Here is a 15346-nt window from a genome sequence, read left to right as displayed (position 1 = left end):
TCCTAGAAGGCTTTACTGATAGCATTTTACAGGCTTATTTTGAAAATATATAGAAGTACAAAAGACCCAAGTTATCCTGAAAAAGAAGCAAAACAAAGCTGAAGGATTTATGCTAGATTACTTTAAGACTTAGAAAACTACAGCAATCAAGACAGTGTTGTATTGGCATATATAGACAAGTGGATCAGTGAAACACAATAGAAATTCTAGAAATACGCTTGCACTAACATAGTTAATTAATTTTGGACAGAGGTGCTAAAGCAATTCTATAGAGGAAAGAAAATCTTTCAACAAATGGTGCTTAAACAATTGAACATCTTTATTCTGAAGAAAATGAAACTTGACCCCTGAACCTTAGGCCATATATCAAAAAATTAATTAGAATTGGATCATAGATCTAAATATAGCAGCTTAAAATATACCTGTTTTAAAAGTAAGCATAAAATAATATTTTTAAGACTTAAAAGTTGGCAGAGATGTCTTGAATAGAACCCAGAAATCAATAATCATTAAAGAAAAAATAATATATTAGACTTCATTAAAATAAAAAAAAATTTTTGCTCATCAAGAAGCATTTCTGCTTTCAGCATGATAGAGTAACAGCGACTAGATTTACCTTGCCACTTTCAACAACTAGAAAACTGGACAAATATGTGAAAAAAATGTTTTACAGACATTAAATAATAGGCAGTGCAGGGTTGTGATCCTTAAGAGAAGGGGAACAAATGAAGAGAGCCCTACAATGGCTTATTGCCTGGAGGCAGTTTCCAGGTCACAGAGCAGGGGGAGAGAAGCAAAATACACCTGGTAGTCTCACTGAATTGAGAAGAAAGTTGCAGTTCAGGGAAGCCAAGGTGCTTGAACTTGCAGGGCAGAGTACCAAAGAGGAGAAAGTTCATAGAAACAGACAGAGGTCTGAGACATAGGTGTCCCTTGAGTCTTTGACAGGCTACTTGGATTTATACTCTGTGAGTGTAAATGACCCAAAGCTGAAGAATCACCAAAGAATGGGCAGAATTGTATAGTGGTGAAGTCTGGGCTTTTAGTATGCCTGTCGCCCAAATAGCATATATTGTACCCAATAGGTAGTTTTTCATCCCTCACCCCCCTTCCACCTTCCTGCCTTCTGAGTCACTAATGTCCATTTAACCAAAAACTACTCATAACCCTAAAGCTATTGACATAATAATAATAATAAAAGAGTGGGCAGAACAGTTTCTGGAGCTTATATGGAACTTAGAATTTGTGTTCCTACCAGCCAAAGTTGAGAGATCATATAATACATGGGACATTAGATAGAATGTTCAGAAGGGTATTGGCTTAGTACTGGGTTAAATTAATTCTAGTCTAAAGGCTGCAATGGGCCCACTTTAATTACAAAGCTTAATCATAAGGTTTGCAAGGATCCAACTTAACTTATGCACCAGAATAAAGTCCAATACTACTTAAAAAAACACAAAAAAGTGGAGCACCCAGTGATATAAAATTGAGAATGCCCAACATTTAATTAAAATTTCTAACACAAAAATAATGAGGGAATATGACCCATATTCAGGAGATAAACCAACCAATCAAAAACAGATATAATAAAATTAGCAAACAAGAATGTTAAAAAAGTTATTATAAATATGATTCATAGGTTAGAGAAGGTAGAGGAATGCATGAACTTAATGAGAGAGAAATGAGTACTAAAAAGACTCAAATGGAATTTCTAGAAATGGAACTTCTAGAAATGGAACTTCTAGAAATGCAACTATCTGAAACAAAAAATACAGTGGATGGGATTAGTGGAAAATCAGACACTGCAAGAAAAAAAGGATTAATGAACTTGAAGATTGAGCAATATAAATTATACAAAATAAAGCACATAGAGAAAAATACTGAGTTAAAAAATGAATTCAGTGACCTGTGGAGCAATGCAATTGGAGTTATAAGGGGATGGTGGGAGACGGGAGAAATAGAAAAAAATTATTTCAAAAATTTATTACTCAAATGTTCCCAAATCCAATAAAAAGTATAAACCCACAGATCTAAAAAGTTCAATGAACCCAAGTAGAATAAAAATAAAGAAAATGACATCAAGGTATATTATAATCAAATATCTGAAAATCAATGATAAAGAAAAAATATCAAAGCAGGCAGAGGAAAAAAGACATCACGTACAGAACACAAAGATAAGAATGGCAATAGAGTTCTCATTAAAAAAAAAAAATGCCACTGCACCCCGGCTTGGGCGACAGAGCAAGACTATCAAAAAAATAAGTAAATAAATAAATTTGTTCAAAAATCCAGCAGAAAAAAAGACAGCCAGAAGATAAAGGTGTGACATCTTTAAAGTATTGCATGAAGGATAACAAACAAAAAACAACCCCTGTGTCCTAGAATTCTATAGCAAGTCAAATACCTTTCATAAATGAAGATAAAATAAAGGCCTTTCAGACAAACAGAAACTGAGAAAATTCACTGCCAGTAGAACTGCACTACAAAAAAAAAACTTAGAGGAAGGTCTCAGAGAGAAGAAAAATAATACCATATGAGAATCTGACTCTACCCAAAGGAGTGAAGGACACTGAAAATAATTGAAAGATATAAGGGTAAATATAAAAATTTTTTCCCTACTCAAAAGTTTAAAAAATTTAACTGAATATTTGAAGCAACAATAACAGCATAGTATTTTGGCTTTGTAACAGTTGTAGAAGTAAAATTCTATGACAACAATATCACAAAGGATGAAAGGGAAATATAAATTGGCCTGTATATTGTTATAAAGCTTTTATACCAGGGATTGGTCAATTATGGCCCATAAGTTAAATCCAGCCATCCACCTGTTTTTCTATAGCTCATGACCTAAGAATGGTTTTTACATTTTTAAATGGTTGAGAAAAAACCAAAAGATAAATAATATTTTGTGACATGAAAATTATATGAAATTCAAATTTTAGTGTTTGTAAATAACATTTTATTGTTATACAGATCATTCATTTATGGATAAGCTGTGGCTGCTTTTGCTTCAATGGTGGAGTTAAGTAGTTGCAACAGAGACTGTATGACCCACAACGTTTAAGATATTTAATGTCTGACACTTTATGAAAAAAGTTTACTGACACCTGTTTTAAAATATGTGAAATGGTAAAGATTATTTGAAGGTAGATGTGGTAAGCTAAAGGTGTATATTGTAAAGTCTAGAGCAACCACTAAAAATAAAATAAAGAGAAACAGCTGATATACCACAAATGGAGATAAAAAGGAATCATAAAAAGTCCTTCCTTACATCCAGAGAGGGCAGAAAAGAGGGATAAAAGGAGCACAGAACAAACAGAGCTAATAACAAATAGCAAGAAGATAGGTTTTTACCCAGCAATAGTGATAATTACTTTAATTGTAAATGGTCTAAACACTTCAATTAAATGGCAGAGATTGTCATATTGGATTAAAAAAAGATTCAACTAAATGTTATTTATAGGAAATTCACTGTAAAGGTAAACATATAAATAGATTAAAATTAAAATGATAGAAAAAAATGCCATGCAAACACTAATGAAAAGATATTGAGGAGACTATATAAATAATGTTCAAAGTAGACTTTGAATACTGCAAAGAACAAAGAAATATTTCCTAATGAAAAAGAGGTAAAATGATCAATAGGACAAAAATCTGAAATGTTTATGCATTTAATAACAAAGCTTGAAACTATATGAAGCAAAAACTGATCTGAAAAGAGAAATAGATATGTTCACAACTATAGTTGAAGGTTTTAACACTCTTCTCTCAGTAACTGATAAAGCAAGTAGAAAGAATAGCAGTTAGGGAATAAAATATTTGAACAACAACATCAATTAACTTGACCTAATTGACATTTTATAGAGTACTGTATCCAACAAAGCAGAACATACATTCTTTTCAATTGTACAAGTAAGATCGATCTACCAAGATAGATTTCTGGAACAGGTCTCAAGATTTAAACAGTGTGAAATCATAGAAAATATGTTCCCTGACACCAGTGAAATAAAAGCAGAAATCAATAAGCAAAATATATCTAGAAAATCCCCCAAATATTTGGAAATTGGACAGCAGATTTTGAAATAAACCAAATCAAAAGGATAATTAGAAAATGTTTTGAACTGAATAAAAAAGCATACAGGGCTCTCTCTCTGCTGCCACCATGTAAGACAAGCCTCACTTCCTCTTCACCTTTTGCCATGATTGTAAGTTTCCTGAGGCCTTATCAGCCATGTGGAACTCTTTGGGTTGCAGGCCATACTCCTGTGCAAATGCTTCACTGGCCAAAATTGCCACTGCAGCACCATCTGAGGTAGGACTAAGAGAAAGTGGAAATAATTCTCCACACCCAGTACCACCTTGATCATAGGATTTCAGACTAGGAGTTCCTTCTACGTGAGAAGAAAGGCCAATAAGATTGCTGGTCAGTAGATTATCTTTTTTTGCAATACCTGCAGTTGTAAATCACACATACTTCCCACTTGAGGACTGAACCTCTGTTAAGAACTTAAGTGTTGTCAGTCACTACTTGGCATCTAAGAGTCCCAAAAAGTTGTTATTGCAAAGAATCACCAATTTGCCTCTGGAGATGCATAAGGCATCTTCTGGGGACTTCTAAGGCTTGAGTCCAAAAGGTGATCCCTATCCTGGTAGAAAAAAGATTCTACTATAGACAAAAAAAAGCATGTAAACAAAGTTTCTTGGATGTAGCTAAATCAATGCTTAGATAGAGACATATAGTATTATATGCTTTTATTAAAAAAACATGTTCTAAAATCAATCACCTGAGCTACTGCCAAAAGAAACTAGACAAGAAAGAGAAAATTAAATCCAATTAAACCCCATGGAAGAAATAAAAAGATGAAAACAGAAATCAATGAAATATTAAAAAATGAGAGAAAAATAAAAATCCAAGAAATCTCAAATATATCGTTTGGAAAGTATTTTAATTGCTTCCTATTAACCAAGTAGGTGACAGAGAAATTCCCACCCTAGGGTTATGGGGATGACACAATGCCTGACACCAGATGAAACTGGCAACAGTTTGTTAGTTACATATACTCATAGCCAGCAGGAGGAGGACACCACATCTCATGCAGGGGTGTTGCACTTGGGAACAGAAATGAACAATCACATGGGGGTTGTACTTGTGAGCAGAGAACAACCAGAGGCTGTGGGGGGCAGGTTGTAGCACTAAGAGAATGGGGTGGCCCATGGTTCCTGCAGGAGACTGTGATTGGCTTGTTTAACTGCACCTGGTTCTCTTTATTAAGAGGATTTGGCTAGGGGTTAGGAGCAGAGTGGAATGAGGAACTTGGGGCTAGGCTAGATGAGGCCCTCCTGTTTTCATCAGGTGTCAAGGTAGCACATAATATTGAACCTTAATTTTAGTTCTTACACCACAGAAAAGATCAATACAATTGATAAAACTCTAACCTGACTGATCAAGAAAAAAAGAGAAAAGACACAAATTACCAATTTCAGGAATGAAAGCGAGGATGTCACTACAGATCCTACAAACGTTGAAAAAAACCTAAGGAGATATTATAAACAAGTACATGCCAATAAATTCAGTGACTTAGATGATAAAATGGACATAATCTTTGAAACACAAACTATGAAGTTCATTCAATAAGAAATAATTTGAATATCTTATATCTGTTAAAGGAATTACATTCATAGTTTTAAAAAAGTGAAACCTTTTTCATAAAGAAAACTCCAGGATCAAGTGGTTTCACTAGTGCATTCTACCCCCAGGTGTATTGGTAAATGTTTTACACCTGGCACTCTAGAAAAAACAACAACCTGTTTTGTAGCATTTGCCACTTTCCATAGTGTAAATATTCCTGCTACGGTCAATTTCATGCTACTAACGTGATGTCAATCATCATGGAGATAAAAAGAGATGTGCATGTATATGCACAAATATATATAAAGATAATACCATATAAATGAAAGTCATAAATATCCTAATAGCATTGATATTAATAAAATGTAGCAAAATATTTAAGATATGATAAGTATTCATTCCATATGGATTACTTTTGCTTTTAACATAATTTATTTAATTTTTAATACTGGCTGTATTTAACAGCTGGCTTACAAAATTTCTGAGAATTTGAAAGTACATTGTCATGGGTCAGTACAAGCCATTTCTGGGATGCTAAACATTAAAAAAAAAAATACCAATTCTACAAAAACTGTTGCAGAAAAGAGATGGGGAGGAAACATTTCTAAACAATTTTAGCAGAAAAAAAATCAGCAATATATAAAAAGAATAACAAAGTGTGATCAAATGGGATTTATCCTAGGAATTCAAGGTTGGCTTAACATTCAAAAGTCAGTTTTTTTAAGTTTTAAAATCTTTATTTATTTATTTTATTTAAATAGCTTTGGGGGTACAAGTGGTTTTCACCTACATGGATGAATTCTATAGTGGTGAATTCTGAGATTTTAGTGCACCCATCACCTGAGCAGTGTAACTGTACCCAGTATGAAGTCTTTTATCCCTCACCTCGCTCCCAACCTCCCCACCCACAAATCCCCAAAGTTAATTATATCACTCTGTATGTCTTTGCATCCTCATTGCTTAGCTCCCACTTACAAGTAAGGATATACAGTATTTGGTTTTCCATTCCTGAGTCATTTCTCTTAAATAATGGCTTCCAGTTTCATCCAGATTGCTGCAAAAGACATTATTTCTTTCCTTTTTATGGCTGAGTAGCATTCCACAGTGTATGCACATCACATTTTCTTTATCCACTCATTGGTCTATGGGCACTTAGATTGATTCCATATCTTTGCAATTGTAAATTGTGCTGCTATAAATGTGAGTGTGCCTGCATGTATGTGTGTGTCTTTTTTGTATAATGACTTCTTTTTCTCTGGGTAGTTACCCAGTAGTAGGGTTGCTGGATTGAATGGTAGATCTACTTTTAGTTTCAAAAGTCAATTTATATACAACTTGAATGAACCTTGGAGACACTCTGTTGAGTAAAATAAGCAGTCGTAATAGGACAAATAGTGTATGATTCCACTTATATGAGATATTTAAAGTAGTCAAAGTCATGAAAACAGAAAGTAGAATGGTGGTTTCGTCGAGTTGGGAAGGGGGAATGGGGAGTTGTTGTTTGATGGGTATAGAGTTTTAGTTTTGCAAGATGAAAAACTTCTAGAGATCTGTTATACAACAATGTGAGTGTAGTTAACACTACTGAACTGTATACTCAAAAATGATAAAGGGTAAGTGTTATGTGTTTTTAACCACAATTTTTAAAAGTCAATCTATAATTTATCATATGTGGTAGTCATAATATCTATGTCCTAATCCACAGAACTTGTGAATATACTACTTTATGTAGCAAAAGATATTTTGCAGATATGATTGTTAAGGATTTTGAGATGGGAGATTATTCTGGATTATCAGGATGGGCCCAATGTAATTACAAAGATCCTTGTACCTAAAAGAGGGAGGCAGGAGAGTCAGACAAAAAGATGTGTCATGACAGAAGCAGAGATTGGAGTGATACAAATGCTGGCTTTGAAGATGGAAAAAGCCATGAGCCAGGGAACATGTGCAATCTCTACAAGCTGGAAAAGGCAAAGAAACTGGTTATCTTCTAGAGCCTTCAGAAAAGATGCAGCCCTGCCAACACCTTGATTTTAGCCCATTTTGGGCTTCTGACCTCCAAAACTATAAGATAATAAATTTGTGTTGTTTTAAGCCACTAAGCTTGTTACGGCAGCAATAGAAAATGAATGTACCATATAAACAGATCTAAAAAGGAAAAAAACATGATCATGTCAGTAGATTTAGGGAAAGCTTTTGACAAAATTCAACAAGACAAATTTATCAAGATTCATGATAAAATCTTAGCAAATTAGGGATACAAGGGAACTTACACAATATGGAAAAGGGTATCTATTTAAAAATACCCTACAATTGACATTATACTTAGTAGTGAAAAATGGAATGTTTTTCCTCTCAGATTAGGAACAAAGCAAGTAAGTCTGTTATAACTATTTCTATTTGACAGTGTACTGGAGGTCCTAGCCAGTGCAAGAATTCAAGAAAAAGAAAAAAGGCACAGATGAGAAGATTCAAAATTGTTTTTATTTATAAACAATATAATTTTCTATCTAGAAAATCTTAGGAAATCCACAAGCAAGCTAAGACACTACAGTTAATAAATGAGTTTAGCAATGTTGCAGGATACGGGTTCAATACACAAAAATTAATTATTATTATTATTATTATTTTTGAGAGGGAGCCTCACTTTGTCACCCAGGCTGGAGTGCAGTGGCACAATCACGACTCACTGAAGCCTTAAGCTCCTGGGCTTAAGCAATCCTCCCACCTTAGCCTCCCACGTAGCTGTGACTGCAGGCCTCTGCCACCACACCTGACTGACTTTTTTATTTTTAAATTTTTTGTAGAGACAAGGTCTTGCTATGTTACCCAGGCTGTTCTCAAATTCCTGGCCTCTAGCTGGAGTTGCCACCTTGGCCTCCTAATATGCTAGTATTACAAGTGTGAGCCACTGTGCCTGGCCTAATTGTATTTCTATATACTAGAAACTAACAATTGGAATTTAAATGGAAAATAACATTTATGATGGCATAAAAACATGAACTACTTAAGAGTAAATTAGCAAAAATTTGTATAGTACACTAAAAACTACAAAACTGCTGGGAGAAGTTAAAGAAGATCTAAATAAATAGAGAAACATACCATGTTCATGGTATGTATTGATATTATTAAGACTTGATATTGTTAAGCTGTCAATTCTCCCCAAATTGATCTTCAGATTTAATGTACTCTCAGTCAAAATCAGAGCAGATTTTTAAAGAATTTTGTAATCTGATGCTAAAGTTCATATGGAAATGCCATGGATCATAATAGGTACAAAAAATTATGAAAAACAAAGACCAAGCTTGGAGGACTTACTACCTGATTTTTAAGACTTACAACAAAGTAGTAGTAATTAGATAGTGTATTATGGAATAAAGTAAACATTTAGATCACTGAACAGAATAGAGAGTCCAGAAACAGATTTATATATATGTAGATAACTGATTTTTCATAAAGGTGCCAAGGTAATTCAATGGGGGAAATGATAGTTTTTTCAACAAATGGTGCTGGAAGAATTGGGTATCCATATACAAGAAAAAAAATGGCCCTTATCTCACATCATAAACAATAATTAACTTGAAATAGTGGATCTAAGATTTAAAATCTTTATAACCTAAAATCTTTATAACCTGTTATGCATAACAGCTCTATCTATACCAACCGCACACTGAGGCAAACATAGAAATTTCTTAGATAGTACATAGAAAGCACAAACCTTAAAGAAAAAAAAAATCAGTATATCAGACTTCCTTAAAAAAAACTTGTTCTATTTATTTATTTATTTATATAATTTTTGAGACAGGGTCTTGCTCTGTCACCCAGGCTGGAGTGCAGTGGCATGATCTCGGCTCACTACAACCTCTGCCTCCTGGGTTCAAGTGATTCTCCTGCCTCAGACTTCTGAGTAGCTGGGATTACAGGCCCCCACCACCATGCCCGGCTAATTTTTGTACTTTTTTTTTTTTTCAGTAGAGACAGGGATTCAGCATGTTGGCCAGGCTGGTTTCAAACTCCTGACCTCAGGTGATCCATCTGCCTTGGCCTCCCAAAGTACTGGGATTACCAGCGTGAGCCACCGTTCCTGCCCAAAACTTGCTTATTAAAAGACATGGTTAAGAAGATAAAAAGGCAAGCTATAATGGGGTAGAAGCTATTTGTAAAACATGTATCTAACAAAGGACTTGGATTCACGATATCTTTTAAAAAGCTCTTCCTACTCAATCAGAAGACAAACAACCTGATTAAAAACTGGGCAAAAGTTATGGAGAGACATTTCACTAGTAAAGGGAAGCAAGTGGCACATAAGCATATGAAAAGAAGCTTAACATTATTAGTCACTAGATAAGCTCACATTAAAACCACACTGAGATACCACTGTACAACCACTAGAATGGTTAAAATTTAAAAAGACTGATTATATGATGTCTTGGCAGGTTGAGAAGTAACTGGAAGTCTTACAATTTGTTGCTGGGAATGCAAAATAGCATAGCCACTATGGAAAACAGTTTGAGGGCAGCCAGAGAGAAAGGTCAGGTTACCCACAAAGGGAAGCCCATCAGACTAACAGCAGATCTCTCTGCAGAAACCCTACAAGCCAGAAGAGAGTGGAGCCCAATATTCAACATTCTTAAAGAAAAGAATTTTCAACCCAGCATTTCATATCCAGCCAAACTAAGCTTCATAAGTGAAGGAGAAATAAATCCTTTACAGACAAGCAAATGCTGAGAGATTTTGTCACCACCAGGCCCGCCTTACAAGAGCTCCTGAAGGAAGCACTAAATATGGAAAGGAAAAACTGGTACCAGTCACTGCAAAAACATACCAAATTATAAAAACCGTCGACAGTATGAAGAAACTGCATCAACTAACGGGCAAAATAACCAGCTAGCATCATAATGACAGGATCAAATTCACACAAAACAATATTAACCTTAAATGTAAACAGGCTAAATGGCCCAATTAAAAGACACAGACTGGCAAATTGGATAAAGAGTCAAGACCAAACGGTGTGCTGTATTCAGAAGACCCATCTCATATGCAAAGACATACAGAGGCACAAAATAAAGGGATGGAGGAATATTTACCAAGCAAATGGAAAGCAAAAAAAGCAGGGTTTGCAATCCTAGTCTTTGATAAAACAGACTTTCAGCCAAAAAAGATCAAAAGAGACAAAGAAGGGCATTACATAATGATAAAGGGATCAACGCAACAAGAAGAGCTGACTATCCTAAACATATATGCACCCAATACAGGAGCATCCAGCTTCATAAAGCAAGTTCTTGGAGACCTACAAAGAGACTTAGACTCCCACACAATAATAGTGGGAGACTTTAACACCCCACTGTCTATATTAGATTAATGAGACAGAAAATTAACAAGGATATTCAGGACTTGAACTCAGCTCTGGACCAAGTGGACCTAATAGATATCTACAGAACTCTTCACCCCAAATCAACAGAATATACATTCTTCTCAGCACCACATCACACTTATTCTAAAATTGACCACATAATTGGAAGTAAAACACTCCTCAGCAAATGCGAAAGAACAGAAATCATAACAAACAGTCTCTCAGACCACAGTGCAAATAAATTAGAACTCAGGATTGAGAAATTCACTCAAAACCACACAACTACATGGAAATTGAACAACCTGCTCCTGAATGACTACTGGGTAAATAACGAAATTAAGGCAGAAATAAATAAGTTCTTTGAAACAAATGAGAACAGAGACACAATGTACCAGAATCTCTGGGACACAGCTAAAGCAATGTTTAGAGGGAAATTTATAGCACTAAACGCCCACAGAAGAAAGCAAGAAAGATCTAAAATCAACACTTTAACACCACAATTGAAAGAACTAGAGAAGCAAGAGCAAACAAATTCAAAAGCTAGCAGAAGGCAAGAAATAACTAAGATCAGAGCAGAACTGAAGGAGATAGAGACATGAAAAACCCTTCAAAAAATCAATGAATCCAGGAGCTTGTTTTTTGAAAAGATTAAAAAAATAGATAGACCACTAGCCAGACTAATAAAGAAGAGAGAAGAATCAAATAGACACAATAAAAAATGATAAAGGGGATATAACCACTGATCCCACAGAAATACAAACTTACCATCAGAGAATATTATAAACACCTCTATGCAAATAAACTAGAAAATCTAGAAGAAATGGATACATTCCTGGACACATACACCTTCCCAAGACTAAACCAGGAAGAAGTCCAATCCATGAATAGACCAATAAAAACTTCTGGGATTACAGACGTGAGCCACTATGCCCGGCCTTAAATTATGTCTTAATAAATCTAAAAGGACACCATTAAGAAAATTAACAGACAAACCACAGATTTGAAGAAGATATTCAGAAAAGATATATCTGATGGACTTGTTACTAGAATACACAAAGGACTCCTATGATTCAATAACAAAAAGATAAGCAATCATGTTAAAAATGGGCAAAATACTTTTTTTTCTTTTTGAGAGAGAGGGTCTTGCTCTGTTGCCCAGGCTGGAGTGCAGTGGCACAATCCTGGCTCACTGCAACCTTTGCCTCCCTGGCTCAAGCCATCCTCCCGCCTCCCAAGTAGCTGGGACTACAGGCATGTGTCACTACGCCCAGCTAACAAAAAAAACAGGCAAAAAAAGACTTACACAGATGCTTCACAAAAGAAGATATAGGAATGCCGATGAGCACATGAAACATTGCTTAAACATCATTAGTCATTAAAAAGTACAGAGTACAACTACAATGTGATACTACTACATACCTACTAGAATGGCTACAATTTAAAAGTCTTACAACAACTGCATGTTAATGAGATCACAGAGCACCTGAAATGCATATACCTTGCTGATGGGAATGCAAAATAGTGCATTGGAAACGGTTTGACTGTTTCTCAAAAGGTTAAACTTACATCTACTGCTTGATATGGCAATTCCACTCTTAGGTATTTATCCAGGGGAAATGAAAACATGTCCATAAAAACAAATGTTCATAGCGGCTTTATTCACAATAGTCATGCACAGGAAACAACCCAAATGCTCATCAACAGGAAATCACTAGGTAAATTCTGATGTGTCCATACAGTGGAATCCTAGTCAGCAACTTCAAAGAAATAAACCACGATTCATGCATCCAGATGGATGGGTCCCAGAGACATTATGCTAAGAGAAAGAAGCAAGGCACTAAGGAGTGAATATTGTGCGAGTCCACTTAAGTGAAGTTCTAGATTAGCCAAAAGTAATCTGTAGCTAGAAATTGGATTAGTTGGGGATGGAGGAAATATAAGAGAATTTCCAGTGAGATGGCAGTGTACCATATTATAATAGGGATGTGGTTTGCTTGGATATAAACATTTTATCAACATTGTTGAGCTACTGTTTGCACATTTTAATGTGTGCAAGTTTTCCCAAAAAATAGTAATGTCAAAAAACAATAAAAATTGTGTGGGTAAAAATATAGTGAAAGGAGAATGGCACGATATGCTCATTGTTGAAGCGGGGTGATGGATACATAGGGATTGAAATTACACTATTGTGTTTACATTGTGTATTTTTGAAGTTTTCCGTAATAAAAAGTGAAATAAAACAAAAGGGAAGAAAAGGATAATTATACTTCACAGGGCTGTTTTGCGTTCATACAGACAATGCTGGAGACGGGGTTCTGCCGGCCGTGAAGTGTATTTTGACACAGCTTCTCCATGTGCTCTGCTTCCCCCTCTCATTGACTCACTCTGGCTCTTGCTGTCTGCTTCATTCTTACCTTCCTGCCACTCCTGTTTCATTTCTCTTTCCCTCCCACCTAGTTTTCTTCCTTATTCCCCGCTCCTTTGCCTTTGGTCCGTTGATGGTTAGATTGGCCCTGGGGCTCAGGGACAGCAGTCCCCAGCTTCAGAGGAGATCATGAGGGAGGGGCTCAGGACAGACACCCCAAGGCATTGCTTCCTGCTCTTTCTTCTTGGTGCTTGCCCACCCCCCAGCTCTGCCACCCTATGTCTCCCCAGGGTGGAGGCAGGCAGGGCTCTTGCCTCACTGTCATCTGAGTGCCAGCACATCTGTAACAGGATGGACAGGCTGCCGTTGTCCCGACACGTCTCCTCCACCTGGCTTCCCTGAAAACTGTCAGATTAGTGGAAATCTGAGCCAGATTCACAGCCCTGCACCCTGGCCGGCCTCCCTACTGGAGCTGCCCTGCTCTGGGCAGCCTTCCTCCTCAAGCCTTCACCTTCCACCAGACTTGGCCTCACTGCTGCAGCAGTCAGCATCCCACAACCTTGCATCCTGAGCTGTTCTTGCCAAGAACCAGCTGAGTGCCTGGCAGTCCTCTGGAAACCTTGGGCTTTGGGGCAGTACCCACAAGTTGCCTGCAGTCTGCGCTGGCTTTATTCTGTTTTAACCACCCGTGAACTCGACAGATACTTATTGGGCACCACTGTTTGCTGGGCACTGTATTAGACTCTGTGGCCACAGAGATGGCCTGGACTTACCGCCTGCTGGTGGAAGTGGTGTAAACAGATGCTTTCAATGCAGTGTGGGCAACGTGGGCCCTGGGGAACTGTGTGAAGCTGTAGGGGCACACGGAGGGGTCACTCAGCCTGGACTGGGGCGGGGAGGTCAGGCAGCCATTCTTGGAAGAAATGCCGACTAAGCTGAGACGCGCAGAGGGTGGAGAAGCACCGGAACAGCATGTGGGGCAGCCCGAGGGGCGCACTCGCTTTCTGGGAGCTCCAGATGGTTCAGTTTGGTTCAGTCTGGTTCAGCTTTGTGTATGAGGGGAGGGTCCAGTCAAGAGGTGAGGCGTGGAGAGCCCAGCAGCTCCCCTGCTGGAAGCTGCCACATCCAGCCTCCCTGCCTGGATGACGAGGACTCCAAGGTGGGCCCCTGCCCAGCCCTTCCTGGAGCAGCACATGGCTCCAGCAGGATGGCACTGAGATGGTGCCTGAGTGCCCCCTCACTCTGTCCCCTTCCTCCCTCCCATTCCTCTCTCCCTAGAGCCTCAGGCAGGTCAGTGACCTAGGCAGAGCTGGGTCATCTCCTTCCGGGCCATCCACACCTCCCATCTCTGCAGGGTCAGGCTGCCTCCTCCTGCTCCCTGGGCCTCCCCCGAGTGCTCTGCTCTGGGTCTGCATCTGGGTCATGTTTGGGTTATGGCTCCAGCTCTGGTTTGGGTCCTGGGCTCAGCTGTGTCCCCAGGTGAGCCCATACACAGGAAGCAGGGCCTTGCCTGGGATAGCAGAGCAGCTTCTGACCACAGAGCCTCCTCCTGGGATGGGAGTCTCCCCCATTCTGAGCTCAGGAGGCCGGGGTGGGCACAGGTGCTGCCATGTGGAATGAGATGGCTCTGGGGCACCTCAGGAGTAGAGGCTGGAAGAACATGAAGGGCATGGAAAAAACTTTTAGAGACAGCGCAGAAGTAGCTGTTAGACTCAATTTCGTTAGCACGCTTGGCTCAGGAGGAAAAAATTCACAGCACAGTTCAAGGGATTAGAGGGAGAGTTCTGGAGTCAGAGTACATGGAGTTCCAAACCCAGTTCCGCTAGTTATTCACCTTGTGACCTTGGGCAGGTTACTGAAACTCTGTGTGTCTCGGTTGCTTCATATTTAAAACGGGAGAATGGAAGTACCCGCTTCATACTCCTTATGGGAGGACTGATTGTTAAGCATGTTAAGGGTCTAGCACAGTGCCTGGTACAGGGTTAGTGCTTAATGAAAA

This window comes from Gorilla gorilla, chromosome 9, assembly GCF_029281585.2.
Source record: "Gorilla gorilla gorilla isolate KB3781 chromosome 9, NHGRI_mGorGor1-v2.1_pri, whole genome shotgun sequence".
Lineage (NCBI taxonomy): Eukaryota > Metazoa > Chordata > Mammalia > Primates > Hominidae > Gorilla > Gorilla gorilla.
This window is presented reverse-complemented; position numbering follows the sequence as displayed.